A 15354-nucleotide genomic window follows, 5' to 3' on the forward strand; every position below is an offset into this window, starting at 1 on the left:
CCAACGCCCTCGCAGCGTCGCGAAGAGAAGAGCAGGAGGCCGCTCCCGTCCCCTCCCCGCTAGCCTCACCCCCTCCCACGCCCCGAATGCAGCAAAATTAATCTCGCGTGTGCTGCTAGGAGGGCGCTCATCTTTGATAATATAAATCGACAGATGTTAGAAGGTAAAAAAGAATGAGTAGTGCGGCAACTTGTCCCTTTTTTGGCGTCTCGACGGCGTTAAACAAATCGACGTTTCCAATTTTTAGAGTAGCGATGAATATTTTTGTATACAACTCGCGATATTTTTAGATCCGAAAACGTAGGCAAGGAGCTTACGATCTATAAAGAGGCCTCTCGAGTGGCTAGAAAGGTGTACGAACTTTTCACTCTATAAAATTCCTGCTCTATTGTTTAAATATTTTATATCGATGGCCATATGCGGATATAGGGGGGGGGTAGGAGGCACGGGGCACGTGCCCCCCCCCCACCCAGACTCTTAAAATATATGCAAGATTTTTAATACGGTCCCATTATCATTGCGCTTGTTTTGTATTACGAGGTATCCTTGTGCTCCCCCAGAACAAAATTCTGGATACAGCCTTGCTTGTGCCCCCCCCCCCCCAGAAAGAAATCCTGGATCCGACGCTGTTGATGGCTAAGTTCTAGCAACACGTATCTCAAATTCGGCCGGTTTGAGAAAGGTATCTTAAGCAAAGTGCAATAACTTTAGAAAATAAAATACAAGCAAAATAAACTCTTTTTATGCAAATGAATGCTTCTTTTTCAGTTTTATGAAATTTTGGTTTTTAATTTCAGTCTGCAATCAAAAATCTTATTCGATTTTTCGCTCTCCTGAAAATTTGGTATTTTTTCTGTTTTTTTTCAAAGACCATATTTTCTACAAGCAGGAAACTTGAACTTTATTGAACTTGTTTCCTGTGACTGAACATTTTCAAATTATCCCGGCTGAAATGGAATTTTTGCATGAAAAGGTAAAAAATACAATATCTTTGTTAAGTTTACGTCATTAGCTTTTAAACAATAACATTATCTGTTGGCCATTCTTCACTGATAAAACCTATTTATAAATATAAAACGACGTTAATTGAAACCTTTTTGAATTGAAAAATATCAATTTTGGAGCATTCGGTATTTCACACGCATGGTCGTATTTCATAAAAACTATATGCATTATCTAATCTTTATGTCAATGAAAGATGATGAAGTGAATTGATACAAAGTATCTGTTAGTCGATATCAAATTTGATCTCAACTGTTTAGCTACAGTACGTGATTCTCGAGTATCTACGTGCTAACTATCGAGCAACTGATGACGGTGGGGATTTGGTGATAAGCATGACCTTCGATACTGTAAAAACTAGGTCGTGTTTCAGATTTACACTCCCTTCGCAGTAGTGGTCCGTGATATGCGGCATCTGCTAATTCCTGTTCGGTATCTGAATATTTGAACTCATATTTCGAAAAGTGAAGGGGTTGATTTTAAGTTGCAGATTAGCTTATAAATTACAGAAAGAATACATTGCCTCCATCATGTCCATCTAGTCCATTCGACGCATTGCGTTGAGTATTCTGATGAATTTCACCCGTTCATATGCAGCCGCTGAACTTACTCGCCCGGAGACTTTAATGAGCAGTTGAGAAGGCACTCCTTTCAAAGGGAATGTTATCACTCTAGAAATTCCGTTTTTTTTTTGACAGCCGAGTTTCTCATAAAACTCTTGAAAGTAACGTATGGACCTGCGAAAACTTACGGCAAACCTCTTTGCATAGATTTGGAGACGAGGAATGCATATATTTTCCGCAAACCAGTCCTTACGGATGAACATTTTTAGGTACTAATTTATTTAGTATGCTACCTTTTATTATTCATCAATCCTTACAGAGTAGTTTCTTATTGGAGGCAAAGAAGGCTATTATTTTTCGTGGCAACAATATGCATATTCATTGGCCATGTTTATCAGCTTCCGGCTTAAAGATACCAGAAAAAATTTCGCGTCGGCAGAAATTTACTTCTTGCCCGCCTCGATGGGCGTCTTAGGTGGGTACATCTACATCTACATAAAACCCCGCAAGCCGCCTAAAAAGCGTGTGGCAGAGGGTGTTAAGACCCCAGCCATTCTTACATTAAAAGGAAGATCTAACGACATTACGACTGGCATTTTTTAAAGTCCTTTATGGTTCGAGGGAAAAAGGAATTCGCATATCTATCCGTGCGGCAAAATATCTCTTAATTTATCGCTTCTGTCGGACCTGGAAATATAGTGGGGCTCTATTATTATGTTTTCCTAGTCGCTCTTAAAGATACCTATTCTCAATTGTTCAAGGAATCTAACCCTAGCGCGCAGCCTCCGAGTCTCCAGCGGCTCCCAGCCTCATTCGCTTAACATCTGGGTAACGCTGTCTGTACGCCCGTAGCGGTTTTTGACGAACCGCGCAGCCCTCATTTGTATTTTATTCAGTTCGCGGATTAAGTCTTTCTGCGCCGGATCCCATACGCTCGCTGCATATTCAAGGTGTGGTCGGACGAGAGCGAAATAGCACCTTTATTTTACCTTCTCATCCGAAAATCTTCCCACAATACGCTTGATGAATCCTAATTTCTTCAGGGCTATGCCGCAAATATTTCTTACATGTGTTCTCCACGTTAGGTTCGAGGTTATCGTAACTCCCAGGTACTTGTCTTCGTCTGTGGCCTTTATGTTAATACCATCCACAGCATAAACATGGTTATAGTTGGACGAACTCTGCACAAAATGTACCGGGTAGTGGGTGGGTGAGTGGGTAATAGAACAATTCGAGTCACAACGTCATATACCAATCTATTCCTTAAACTTCCAACGCTCGGTATTTAATTTCACGTTTCTCATTCCTATCTCTTCTCACTACTTAAATTTATACTTGCTTTGCTGTAAAGTTCACAGCTTGAATGCAAATCATATTCAAAATTACAATAAGTCATCATCCATACGCATTTAAGTATTCATCGCATAATTCTCATTGTTTAAGTTCATGCTTACTTACGTTGTAATTAATTTCACAGCTTGCATACAAAGTCATATTTAAAATTACAGTAATTTATAATACGTACACTCTACAATATTCATCGCATTTCAATACGTTGAAAACTTCAGTGAAACCCGAGTTATTGTCAATATGTTAGCGAAACAATCAACCGCAGTCGCTGAACTTTAGGGGGAGGGTGTAACACTTCGGGGGAGAGAGGGAAGGAGTGAAACCTGTTCTTCCCCTTCATTTGGCAAACAATGTCGTTTCCCTGGTGAATAATTTTTCACTTGACGTGGAAATTAAAATCCACTGAGTATCATGGATTGACTCCATTTTTATGTCCCCCCCCCAGTCCCCTCCGGAAAAGGCCTGAGACCTTTACTGGTCACTTTGCCAGTTCTTACAATTTTTGTTGAACCACACGACGCAACTCAGTATCTCCCTCCGTTGTTGAGATAATAATACGCGAAATAGTGGAATTGCACTATTTGGCCAAAATTATATCGATCCGGTCTGAAAATTGGTTTCTCGACGCATCACGTGGTCTAGATACGAAAAATGACATAAAAAATGGATTTTGTGACCTCCAAATGCCCTCAAAAAGTAGAGGCATAAAGGAAGTTGGTAACACTGTCCTAGATATAGATATAGTGTTCGGAAAAGTTGTCATAGGGCCTCAGACGATTTTAGAGGGGGTGGATTCTATGTCTTTTTGTCGTATCTCATCTCGTTTACCCCAACCATTTGTATGAATCAGTCAGTCAATAATAATACGTCTTTATTGGGCGAGATTGGGACTAAAAAGTCTCAATCAGTGTCGGAAGTGGGTTTTTGAGTATTGAGACGAGTATTGACGGGAGTATTGACAAGGAAAAGGTAGCGAAGGCAATTGGCAGGAGGGGGCCATGGGATCACCCCAGCACCACCCAACCTCAGGGGGGTTTCCCCACTTCAAGAGGAAGTGTTTCTCCTCCCGATTTCTTTTCATTTCAACCTTATAAGGATTCATGGGCAATGTATGGAGATATTTATGTATTATACTAATATTTATGATTAGTAATTATTTTGTAGAAGGGGCGCCCCTTTCCATCTGCCCAGCCAAACTCTTCCAGCTACGCCCATCAGGGCCAAGTGTACCTGACTCAGCCATCAATCCCATGGAAAAGTTTTCAAGGAAAAAAGAAATAAGAACTTTCCACGTGTCCTTTTTCAGTTTTTCATATTTAATTTTCACAAGGGCCTCAGCCGGTTATTTTTATAATCGCTCTCATAAATGTGGTGGTGATGTTTTTGCTTTCTCAGAAGTGGTTATTTATTGGATTTTATTTATTTACAGCCGCAGACAGCTTTATCTCTTTCGGCGTATCAGAATAGTGGGGGCGTGCACACGTGCGTGGCCGTAGACCCTCGAATGACTTCGCATTTGTGTATTAACCTAATATTATTTAGGATTCGTATTTTACGGCTTTTGTTCCATCGGATAGTTCACCATCCTTCGCGATTCCTGTGATATATGTATTATCTCGGGAGTATATTCTTCGTGAAATCAAAAGAAAAATAACGCAGAAGGATTATGTATTGCACAGGTGAAATAAAAACTCGCGTAGGGGAATTACGTTTAATGATGATAGTTTTTTGTCTGCATAAATCGAGGGTGGGTCTGACCATGTCTGCTGGTCGGCAATGGCCGTCGGCCCCTAGCTAAAGGGACCCCCACAACGTTCACGTCTATCGTGAAGTTTATAAGTATGAACGGTTTAATGAAAAAGACTCGGATTATTTGAAGCAAAGTTCTTTTGAAATTATAATATTCCATGCTTATACTAGTTGCTTTATTCACAATATTCTCAGTGTAAAAAATCATATAAAAAATAAAGATGAAACAGAACCAGGTGCTTTCATGAAAGGAATATTTGAAAATATTTGAATTTATTTTAGTTTTATTTTAGATTTCCTTGCAATTTCAAGGAAAAAATTCACTAAATAGAAAATAGAAATATAATTCATAATTACAATTTGTAAGATGTGAAATCCACACTTTTCATACTATTTTTCCTTACGAAATTGCTATTTCTCAATAACTTTTATCTAGCTTTCAGGAGCCATAATAGCGTCATAATCCATTTCCGGGCTTATTCCTAAAATTTTCCCGGGGGCCCCAGCCCCAGGAATGAGCTCCAGCGGAGGTCCCACAGACCGCCCTGCATAAATCCTTTATTATCTCTCATGTAATTTACAAACATAAAAATGGGAGGTGAGAGGGCTTTTGCGGTTGTTGTTATTATTAGCCTCATTAGTGGAATAGCCTGGGGCTTCTTATCCGGCCCTGCTGTTCAAACTAACAGTTTATATTTTTTCCCTCTCGGAGATTCTCTAAGAGAAGTGAGAAGCTGTTTTTTTTCCATTAGGGCAAACCAATTATTCTCACCTTTGCCCCTTTAAAATTTAATTTTTGCGGCAACGAGCTCCTTGTATCTTGTACCGTCTCGGCTCTTTCTGCCTGTGAATGGTCCAATCATGATCATCCCAAATTCATCTCTTACTCCTGTATTCCTTGTTAAAGTCTTCGATATTCGTTATTGCCGGCCTCTATCCCCGAGAATCACGCGCATGTTTTTTGAACGCGCTGGTTACGTCGGAGTTCCTTAAAATCGATAAACTCTCTAGTTTTTGCAATTCTTTCCGGTCTAGCTGAGTTCGTTGACACAAGATGAGACGTCATGATACTGCCTTCAAGGTCCGATAAAACGAATGCTATCGCGCCGCACTGGCACGCACGAGCCGTACATTGTCTCGACGTATCAATCGTTCACGCATAACCGTGAACATATTTCGAAATCAAGTTATCTGATCATTTCCGTGGAATTTCTCGAAAACATGCTCATTCCATGCTCTGTTTTAGTGGTTATTTTAATGTATCTTTGCTAGATGGCGTAAGCGTTGAGACCTCCTTTACGTTTCATCTCCATACCGAATTCCTATGCCTATCCGTTCGGTAAAATAAGTCTCTTTACTTATCGTTTCTGTCGTATCAGGAAATATAAGGGGGCTTTAATATGATGTTCTCCATGACGCTCTTAAATATATCTATTCTCAATTGCTCCAGCAATCTAAACCTAGCGCGCAGCCTCCGAGTCTCTAGCTGCTCCCAGCCTAATATTCGTTTAACATCTGAGTAGGTAACGCTTTGTGTACGCTGTAGTGGACTGTAGTTTTTGACGGATCGCGCAGCTTTTCTTTGTGTTTTACTCAGCTCACGGATATAGTCTTTCTGTGCCGGATCCCATATGCTCGCAAGGTGTGGCCGGAAGAGTGCGAAATAGCACCTCCTTTTTTCATCCGTAAATCTTCCAACAGAACGCTTAACGATTCCTAGTAGGACTGCTAAATATATTCTTTGGGCAGTGTTCCTATGCTATATTTTATGCAGCAAACCCATCTGTTATCCGTAATAAAATAGGTAAGACCACTCAATTGTTTTTTCAAGCCCCACCTATCTCTTTTGGAAATTAGAAATTGGCAGGGCCAGCTCTCTGCTCTTATTGTTCTAAAATTCTGATGACTAATTTAATACTCATAGTCAGTTTGTTTACAATGTTACAAGAGGTTCAGACATTTCACCGGTCACTGTGCGGCATTCAGTTTTGCACGTTTTTTCACGGCATAACTGCTTTGAATGAATGGTATATTCCGAGTGCTTTTTAGGCATTAATTGTGCTACTGGAGCATTTTTCCATGGTTGAAATGGATATAAAAATTTTAATACAACTAGTCAGAATTTTTTTTTCAGTGTTATTTGGGTTCAAAATAAGGAGATTGTGGTACTTGACTATTTTGATTGCTCGGGATGTAATTAGAGATTGATTGTGGTGATTATTGAACGATTCCATACATTGCTTTGACAATGTTCTCTCCGACCTTATTGTATATAATGAAATTATAAGTTAAAATCCGATTTGATCTGAAAAATGAATATTATTGAAAAGGTTACTTTCCCTGGATGTTAGAGGAGAACAAAAAGCAAATCGTTTGGCTTTGGTCATAAATAAAACAATTCTAAGAGGTGGCAATAAATTTTCTCTAATATTACGTGTTTTTGGTCAGATTTTCGGACCAATGCAGCGAATTATAAGCATGGTGCACGGTCATGGCGGTTGACAGACAGTGCTTTGGGTGGTGTTAAGGGGATGGACAAGAAAAGATCACAAAATAGGCCATCCGAAACAGCATTCAAATTCTGTGAAATATTCTTTCCTGCATCGAGGGATAGGGGATTAGAATGGTCTACCGAAGGTAGTTTTGGAACCCTTCCCGCGAAATCTAAAGACCTCCTCGATAAGGTTAAATAATATTAAAAAGTAAAGGACTTTCTCATTTTTGTATGTTTACTATGCTTAGGGCAAAGTTTACATTGTATTGCTGTTTATGTGTTTCTCCATGTACATGTTTTTTCATTGCAATATCATGTATTAACTTGGGTAAAAGCCGCTATACACGGTGGATGATCATGCTGAATTATCACGCGATCATTCACAGGATCATGCGAGCAAAATAGAACATGTTCTAATTTTAACTGTATGATCATGGATGTTATCTAATGATTTGATCGTTGGATTTTTCTTCCTTATAAAATGGTCCTCCAAGATCGTTAGAACATTAATAGCTTTGCTTGGTTTCGCTATTTAGTTGGGCCCTCTTCGCTTCTATAGCGTTAAGGTGTTTTTCCCCGTCCCGTCCCTTCCGCACCTATCCTACCCCAGAGGCGTCGACGGGCTCCTATCGCGGCGGCGCCTCTTTCCTTTACACTCCATAGTTTCCAATATGTATTTCAAGTTCTATGGAGGTATAATTGCATTAAGTGTAAATGTTTGACATTGGCCCTTTTAGCGCCAAGCCACTGACATATTTGGTTCTCCTATCTGGTTTTTTGGTCCTCTTATAATCAATGTAAGCACTCTCCTGAATGACGTTATCGCCATCAAATACTTACGCATCCACTTACAAGGGACGCCATGGGGCAATGATCCCGCTACAGCTTGTGCCTGTCTCCGCGAGCGAGCGTTCAATCTCGTGGCGCGGATGGCCCTGGGAGAATTCAGATCGATGGAGCCCTCACCGATTTGTGAGCCGACGATGTTCCACTTCATCTTATCCGTTCCACTTTTGCGCCACTATTCCGCCGATGCTTTTCTCCCTCGGTGCTTGGTTTTGATCAGGCATTGGACATCTTTCAAGGTGAATTTTTGCCATAGCTAAAGGTCATTTTCGGGTTTGCCGTTTCGTATTTTTAAAATAACTCAACGTTTCATTGATGTAATGTCTGGTTTTTTTCCCGGCGAACAATGGCAGTGAAGATTTATCGGGTTTCACATTGGGTAAGGTAATCCATATCTCCTTCCGATTTTTCGATGTGCAACTCGCCCATAGTCCTCAGGGATTTAGGAATCCAAGTATATCCAAGAATTCAATCATTGGATTCCTTGGTCCCTGAGGACGATGGGAAAGTCGTAGGGAGATATGGAGGACCTTACACGGTCTGAGACCCGAGAAATCTTCACTGTCAACGTTTCATTATTTCTGCTGAAAGCGTTTGGTTATTAATCTAAGATACTTTGTGATAATCTGTGGAACTTTAAGACAGATAGCATAATCACGAAGCGATAAATTAAGAGAGATGCTTTGCCGAACGGATAGATATCGGAATTCGTTCTTCCCCCGAACCATAAAGGACTTTAATAAACGCTAGTCCCAACTTCGTTGGAGCACTTCATTTTTTAGCTGTAAACGGCTGGTGTCTTAACACCCCCTGCCACTCGCCTTTTAGGTGGCTTGCGGGGTATTGAGTAGGTGTAGATGCAGATGAATCACGGTGCGGAACACCCTTTTATTAACCGAATTTTCTCTCGCTTATTCATCCAACTCATAACGTAATAAAGGTACCTACATAATGGCATTGCTCGTGCCTGAAATTGGATTTTCAAAATTACCAAGGAGCAAATTCTAAAGTTGTTTAAATCGTTGATTACGTTGATTTTAGCTATACTTATATGAACACTTTTCCTTCCACCCGGAGACTCATAGATCGATATTTACAGACTGTACTGAAATTTTTTTTTTCGTTTTCTTTTTCCCGAAGTTACGGTCGATCATTATTATATTTTCTCCTTTTTCTTGACCTTATTTTAATATATAAAATGATGTTTCCTGGAGTTTAGGTCAATAAATTAAAAGTTAGCAGCCAACGTTTCGTTTTATTTTAAAAACATCTTCAGGGCTATGTTAGAAAAAAAAAAAAAAAAAATTATGAAACAATATAAAATGCAGAGAATTAGGCAATATACAATATATATACATAAAAAAGGAGCAATCGTGCCTTTTTTTATATAAACAATATAATTAATAGAAATATATATAAACATATATATATGAACAGAATGGATTATACAAATTACGGTCGATCAGTAAAAGAAAGAAATTTCGAGATTGGTCAGAATATAAATAGACTTTGACAGAAAGACTTTAACGCTCCCTGATCACACTTGTTCGTTCAGCCATTTTCTAGACATTACTCAGGGTGTGACCATGCTACCAATTAAAATTAGAATCCCGCCATGTTATTTTGACAATTAATCAGATCGACCGCGGGAGGTAATACGATATTCTGGCTGAGTCTTCTGCTTTAGAGTGATTTTGTGTCCATCTCTTGGGATATAATATTGGCCGATTATCTTAATTCATTCATATTCTGGATAATAATGCGTTAGCCATTCTGCAGGCTGAAGATTATACTACGAAAGTTCAAGGATAAAATGAGACTTTCTTTTTTCATACTCTTTTTATTGATCAGGATAATCAGTAAAATATTGACCATAAAACGGACCGACGGGGCAGAGAACTTGGAAAACAGAGTTAACCCTCCATGTATTAACTATCGGCCGTATTTTCAACTACGGAAGAAGTACATCAGCTTGTTGAGTTCCTGGGGTAAATTTTGAAGGCGTCTCGATTTTCTCAGCTTATTTACAAATGTTCCGCTTTGAAAACAGAGAGACGACCATGGATCTCATCATAGGGCTACTCAATTTTTCTAAGACTCTTTCAATATTCGTATTTTTATAGCCCAAGGCGTATCATAATAGCCTATTTGATAAGTCGGAATATTTTCGGAGCAGTATCGCCGCACGGCATATTGTTAATTATGCTTCAAGAAAGGTGGTTGATAACTCAATGACTAAAATGTCATCTTATTCATTTAAATAATTAATAGGAAAATAATCCTTTAATTTTATATTATTAATTATAAGTAACATGGAAACAGTAGTAACTATTTCAATATTGGACATATATGTAGTTTACTACAAATCCAAGTTCTATTGAAATATTTTCAGATAAATCTTTTAATGAATCGGACATATAATGAGTTTTTGACATAAGATACTCCCAATTAGTAACTCTTATTTTCATGCTGTACGATTCAAATAAATTCTACGTTGGAACATTCCGCGGTTTTAATTTCTTTCACTTAGATTAGAAGATATGGATTTACTAAAATAGGACAATTACCATAGAATTAGAATAATTTTGAATCATTTTCGGTTTGATATTTGCCATTCAAAGTTAATTCATAATGTCAATATTTAAGCTGGAATCATCCATTATTGCGCGTCAGACTATTGCTAAAATTCCGAGGTTGTGAATTAGTCTTTCAGTGTTCGCGGCATGCTGGTGACCTCAAGGGTCGAACTTACACCACACGGATACGTTGGATAAAATTTTAGAAAATCTGATATTTTGAAAACATTAGCTCTTTTGCTCATCGAGTATGAAAGTTAACCAATCTCCGGGTATCAATGCACTCCCCATTAAATATATGTTAAGATGAGCTCGAATTCTATTCCCCTACTAAGCTAATTTGAGAGGAATATGGGTGGGGCGGGAGAGTTATGGTATTGATTGCACGTGAATAGCTAAAGGACGCCTTGGATATGATGCAATCAACATTAAATTTTTTTTGAATTTTCTGACTTCTTTCAGCACATTTTCAAAATGGCGATGGGGGGTACTGGTTCCCTCGAGAACTCCAATTTACTCTCTGTAGGCGGGTCTACAGGGGAGAAATCGAATTCAAATAGTGCTTCAAACATATCCAATGTTACTTATTTTAATGTACTAAAACAACAAATGAGGAAATTCTCTCAAACCCAGAGCCATAAAAATACTTAATTTTCACGATTTATCGATGAAAACCACTGTTATTGAATAATACACGGCTAATATTCCTCCAGAAAACACGTATTATTTTTATTTTCACCCCATTGTTATTTATGCTTCAGTATTTTTCCTGTCAATTGCTAATAACGCCAGTCACCCATGCATTAACTCTACGCGCACTCTTTTACGTAGTGAATTAATGGGTGCCACATGTGTAATAATGGATCGCTCTTTATCGGGCTGTGCTTTAGCGAAATTTTCACGGTACGAGCCAGTAATTATCATTCACGAAAGATACATTCCTACATAACGAAAATATAATGGTAAATTTATAGACAGGAAGGGGAGGTTTGGCATCCTTTATCCCAGACTCTTTTGTTTGACCTCACTACTTGAGTGAAGTCAGTTACCTATTCTTGGGAGAGATTTTATTTTCTAGCATAAATAAAAATACTGTAGGAAATATCTACAAAGTGTGAATGTAAATCAAAACTTTAAAGAACCCTTGCACTTTAAAAATAAGGATGTGCTAAACTGCCGACCTTTTTTTAATTTAATTTAATTTTTTTGTGTTTTCCCAAGTCAGCAATACCTTCCCCTTACTTGGGAAACCATTGTTTCCTTTTGTTCCTTTGTTTATAATCTAACCTGGGACACTAGTAGGTTTTTAATTACACTCAACAGTAGCAAAACTCACCTGAAAAAATACGTTGCCTTAAAAAAAATCTAATAAATCAACACTACTCTTTGAAGACAGTATGATTATGCAACAATTGACACCATTCTGAGCAATGTTTGAATCTTGGTAGCCAACCTCGAAAAATAAAAAAAGCCCTTTTGTGTCAAGTTAGATCCCTATTCCAAGTATGAGGTACTGACTGTATCAAAATATCCTTTGATTCAAAATGTTTAAATGCGAGCACTTGCCAATATAAAGTTGCCATGCGTGAGCCAGGGGAAACTCTTCGGTGGGAAGCACAAGATGTGTGCGGCGTACCCATAGCCACCTGGCTGTTGGCAACTGGAAGGGAGGGGGCAAAAAAATCAATAACGCTCCTTGGCCGAGAGAATCTACGAATAGCATTGTGCTGCTTGATACTGCTGCGGAGAGTTCAACAGTAGACAAGAACGTAACTACATGCCAATACGGAGACTTTTTGCGGGGAATATTTTTGTTACGTCTATTCACTGACATTTAAATCCATTTAAGCTACCGTGGCGCACGATTTAAATTTTCAGACATAGTTTCCTCCCATTAATTCCCAGTTTTAATTGCGTTATAATACATTTTTTACGTTGTTATAACAACGTAAAAAAATTAAGCTTATTCTTACAATTTATGACGTTATTTTTTAAGTTTTAAATTTGAATGTTCTTTAAATAATGCATACTTTATTATCATTTTTACTGTAGTTTAGCGTGCCGATAATACAATTAGTGAATATCCTGAGGATGAGCAATATCCATTAATTTTTGGCATTTCCCCTTCTAATATTTTTTATTATTTTACATACTCCGTTTATCTTCCTCGGCGATACTGTGAGAGCTCTTAATTAATGACGACAGAAACCGTAGTGCTTGCACGGAACATTCTCATCGGCTAGAACTAAAATTAAGAAGCAAAAATTACAATAAAAAACTATTAAATTTTTACATGGTAAAAATGACCGATTGACTTTCAAATGGTTTTTTATCATTTCGATTTAAAATTAATGTTAATGCGCGAAACGGACATTTGTGCCGATAGTTGAGGTGCTGAGGAAATTGGGCATCAAAAAACAACATTCTCCAAGGCAAAAAATTAAATGTAATCAAGTGCGAAAGCCAGGAATCGTCTTCGCAATTTTTTCCACAATTTGAGACAAGAATATGACGGATCATACATATTACTACAGGCACTTGGCATGCTTGCCGGTTCAAATATCCTGCTCTTTTCATCAGTTTTTCGCATTCAACAAATTCACCAAGCACAGAATCATTTTTTGCTGAGAGGGTTGAGATTTAGTTACGAATAAACGCCATTAAAATTCTATGAAGCGAAAAGGAAACTGTAGGATTATGATACCATCTATTGACTCATGGCTGGTCGGTGATAGGCATCGGCCAGTCCGCATTGTTACATGACAGATAATGACAGTTAATTATATTTGGCGACTAAGTGTTAACGACCAGTCGTCATCTCCATTAGCGGGTTACCGGGGACGAGCAGAAAAGGAAAGTGCGAACCGCCGTGGTCCTAAAAATTGACGAATTTGTGTTACTCTCGGTTAGACATACTCTTCATGCGGGAGAATCCCTAATAATTACGTAATTCTTGTCAAAAATATTGGCTTAACTGTTCTGGGGCTGAAAATCGACAGCTAGAAGTACAGTTTCAAACGACTAGAGCTGCGGTTCGAAATTTTTCCTTAAGTGAACTCCCAGAGATCATAAATTCTGTTTTGGACCGCATTCGTTAGTAAAATTTTAACAAGTAAATAAAAAGTCTATCATAATCATGTTTACGAAGAGTGTGTGGTAAAAATTTCTCAAAATGAATAGTTAATTGTAATTATTGCGCTGGATTATTTTTGCGCAATACCTTTTTTCTGCTTAAAAATTGAGCCTATTAAAATTGGGTATGACCCTCAGGGATCCAGACACGAACAATATAGACACGCTCGGTAAGGGATCATTTGGAATACTGGATCCTGATTATGACCCTGTAACACTTCAATATTCAATTTTTTACTATTGCCATTAAAACTGTGGTATAACTGGAACATCCTCACAAATGCAGGATGCAGGCGCGGATCCTGGATTTTTTCTGGGGGGGGGGGGGGGGGGGGGGGAAGGGGGCACCAGGGTCTGACATGAAAACTGTCGTCTCATATTTGGGATTAAAAACTACATGCAACAATTACTCTACGAAATATATTTTTAATTTATAAGTATGCAAATATTTATAACCTTTATATAAAAATATTGAATTTGATAATATTTGTGCTAAATATATTATCTATTTTTTAAGCGTCTGGTTGGGGGGGTACATGCTTCCGCGCCCCCCACCCCTAAATCCGCCTATGGCAGCTTGTACCTGAATTTGGTAATGTAGAATAGTTAAGCTACAGAAAGAAACCAAAACAGAAGTAAGGTAAAATGGAATGTTTCTTAGTGAACATGAGTTGTTTTGAAGCTGGATTAGCTGAAAATCAGCGGCGCCCATGATGAAGGGGCGTTCCCCCAAAAACCTTCAATCCTACCTTCCTCTTTACCCCCGCTACTTACCCCGGGCTGAATTTCGATAAGTTATCCATCCGGACTTTGGTTTAATATGTAGTCTATGCTTATGTTATTCTCTCTTTTTCCATAATGGCTCGCCGATTCATAAATTACCTCCTTTAGAAACATAAAACTGTTTACTACATGAATATATTTTCATTCACTTTCCAAATTGCCAAATTTGTATACCTCTCTAAATTCTTTTTTATTTGGCGCAATTTTATATTTCCTTGCGAGCATTCTGGAAACAGTCCCGGATTTGGGATCATTATGCGCATAGAGGTACGGATGATAAATTGTGGTACTGATCCTCAGGATGTGAGAGTGGGGTTCTATATTTGTTGGCTCAGGCCAACGAAGATCCGAGGAGCTCCTGTCGCGCGCCAACACGTCGTTTGCTCAGATGGGATACACTTTGATCTATTCCTGACGTGAGATTTGAATCGTTTATTAGCTAAATTCAGAACATATGGCGTGTGTGGGCTCATCATAACCGACTTAGAATAATATGGCCACTTCTGAAATTAGTGAACGTCGTTTCGAAATTGAAAACATATTTTAATGCTTCTCAATCTCAATTGTTATTTCTCCATATTATTCCTACAATGCTATTTTTAAACTCTTTGTCGATAATGGGAAAAAATATAGCGCCTTACTCTATCTCGAAATATGTATATCATAATATATCTGCAAAAATCTTTCTTTCGAAGTATTCACCTTTCTTCCTGCATCTATGCGGTTTTCTCTTGTAATTGTTAGTACAGATGTGCGTGCGTCCTAATGTTAATTTTTAATTTTCGCATAATTAACGAATTTCAGACATAGAAAATGTGATTTGTGTAATCGCTTTTCCACCTGTTCCTCAATGAAGGTG

At 38.4% G+C, this 15354-nt stretch overlaps 1 protein-coding gene across 4 annotated transcripts in view; it reads left to right on the forward strand.

The window, feature by feature from the left end:
* Positions 1 to 15354, forward strand: part of LOC124163344 (zinc finger protein OZF-like) — a 37769-nt gene that overhangs the window by 4420 nt on the left and 17995 nt on the right. The window lies entirely within an intron of this gene.

Source organism: Ischnura elegans, chromosome 8 (assembly GCF_921293095.1).
Source record: "Ischnura elegans chromosome 8, ioIscEleg1.1, whole genome shotgun sequence".
NCBI classification, from domain to species: Eukaryota; Metazoa; Arthropoda; class Insecta; order Odonata; family Coenagrionidae; genus Ischnura; species Ischnura elegans.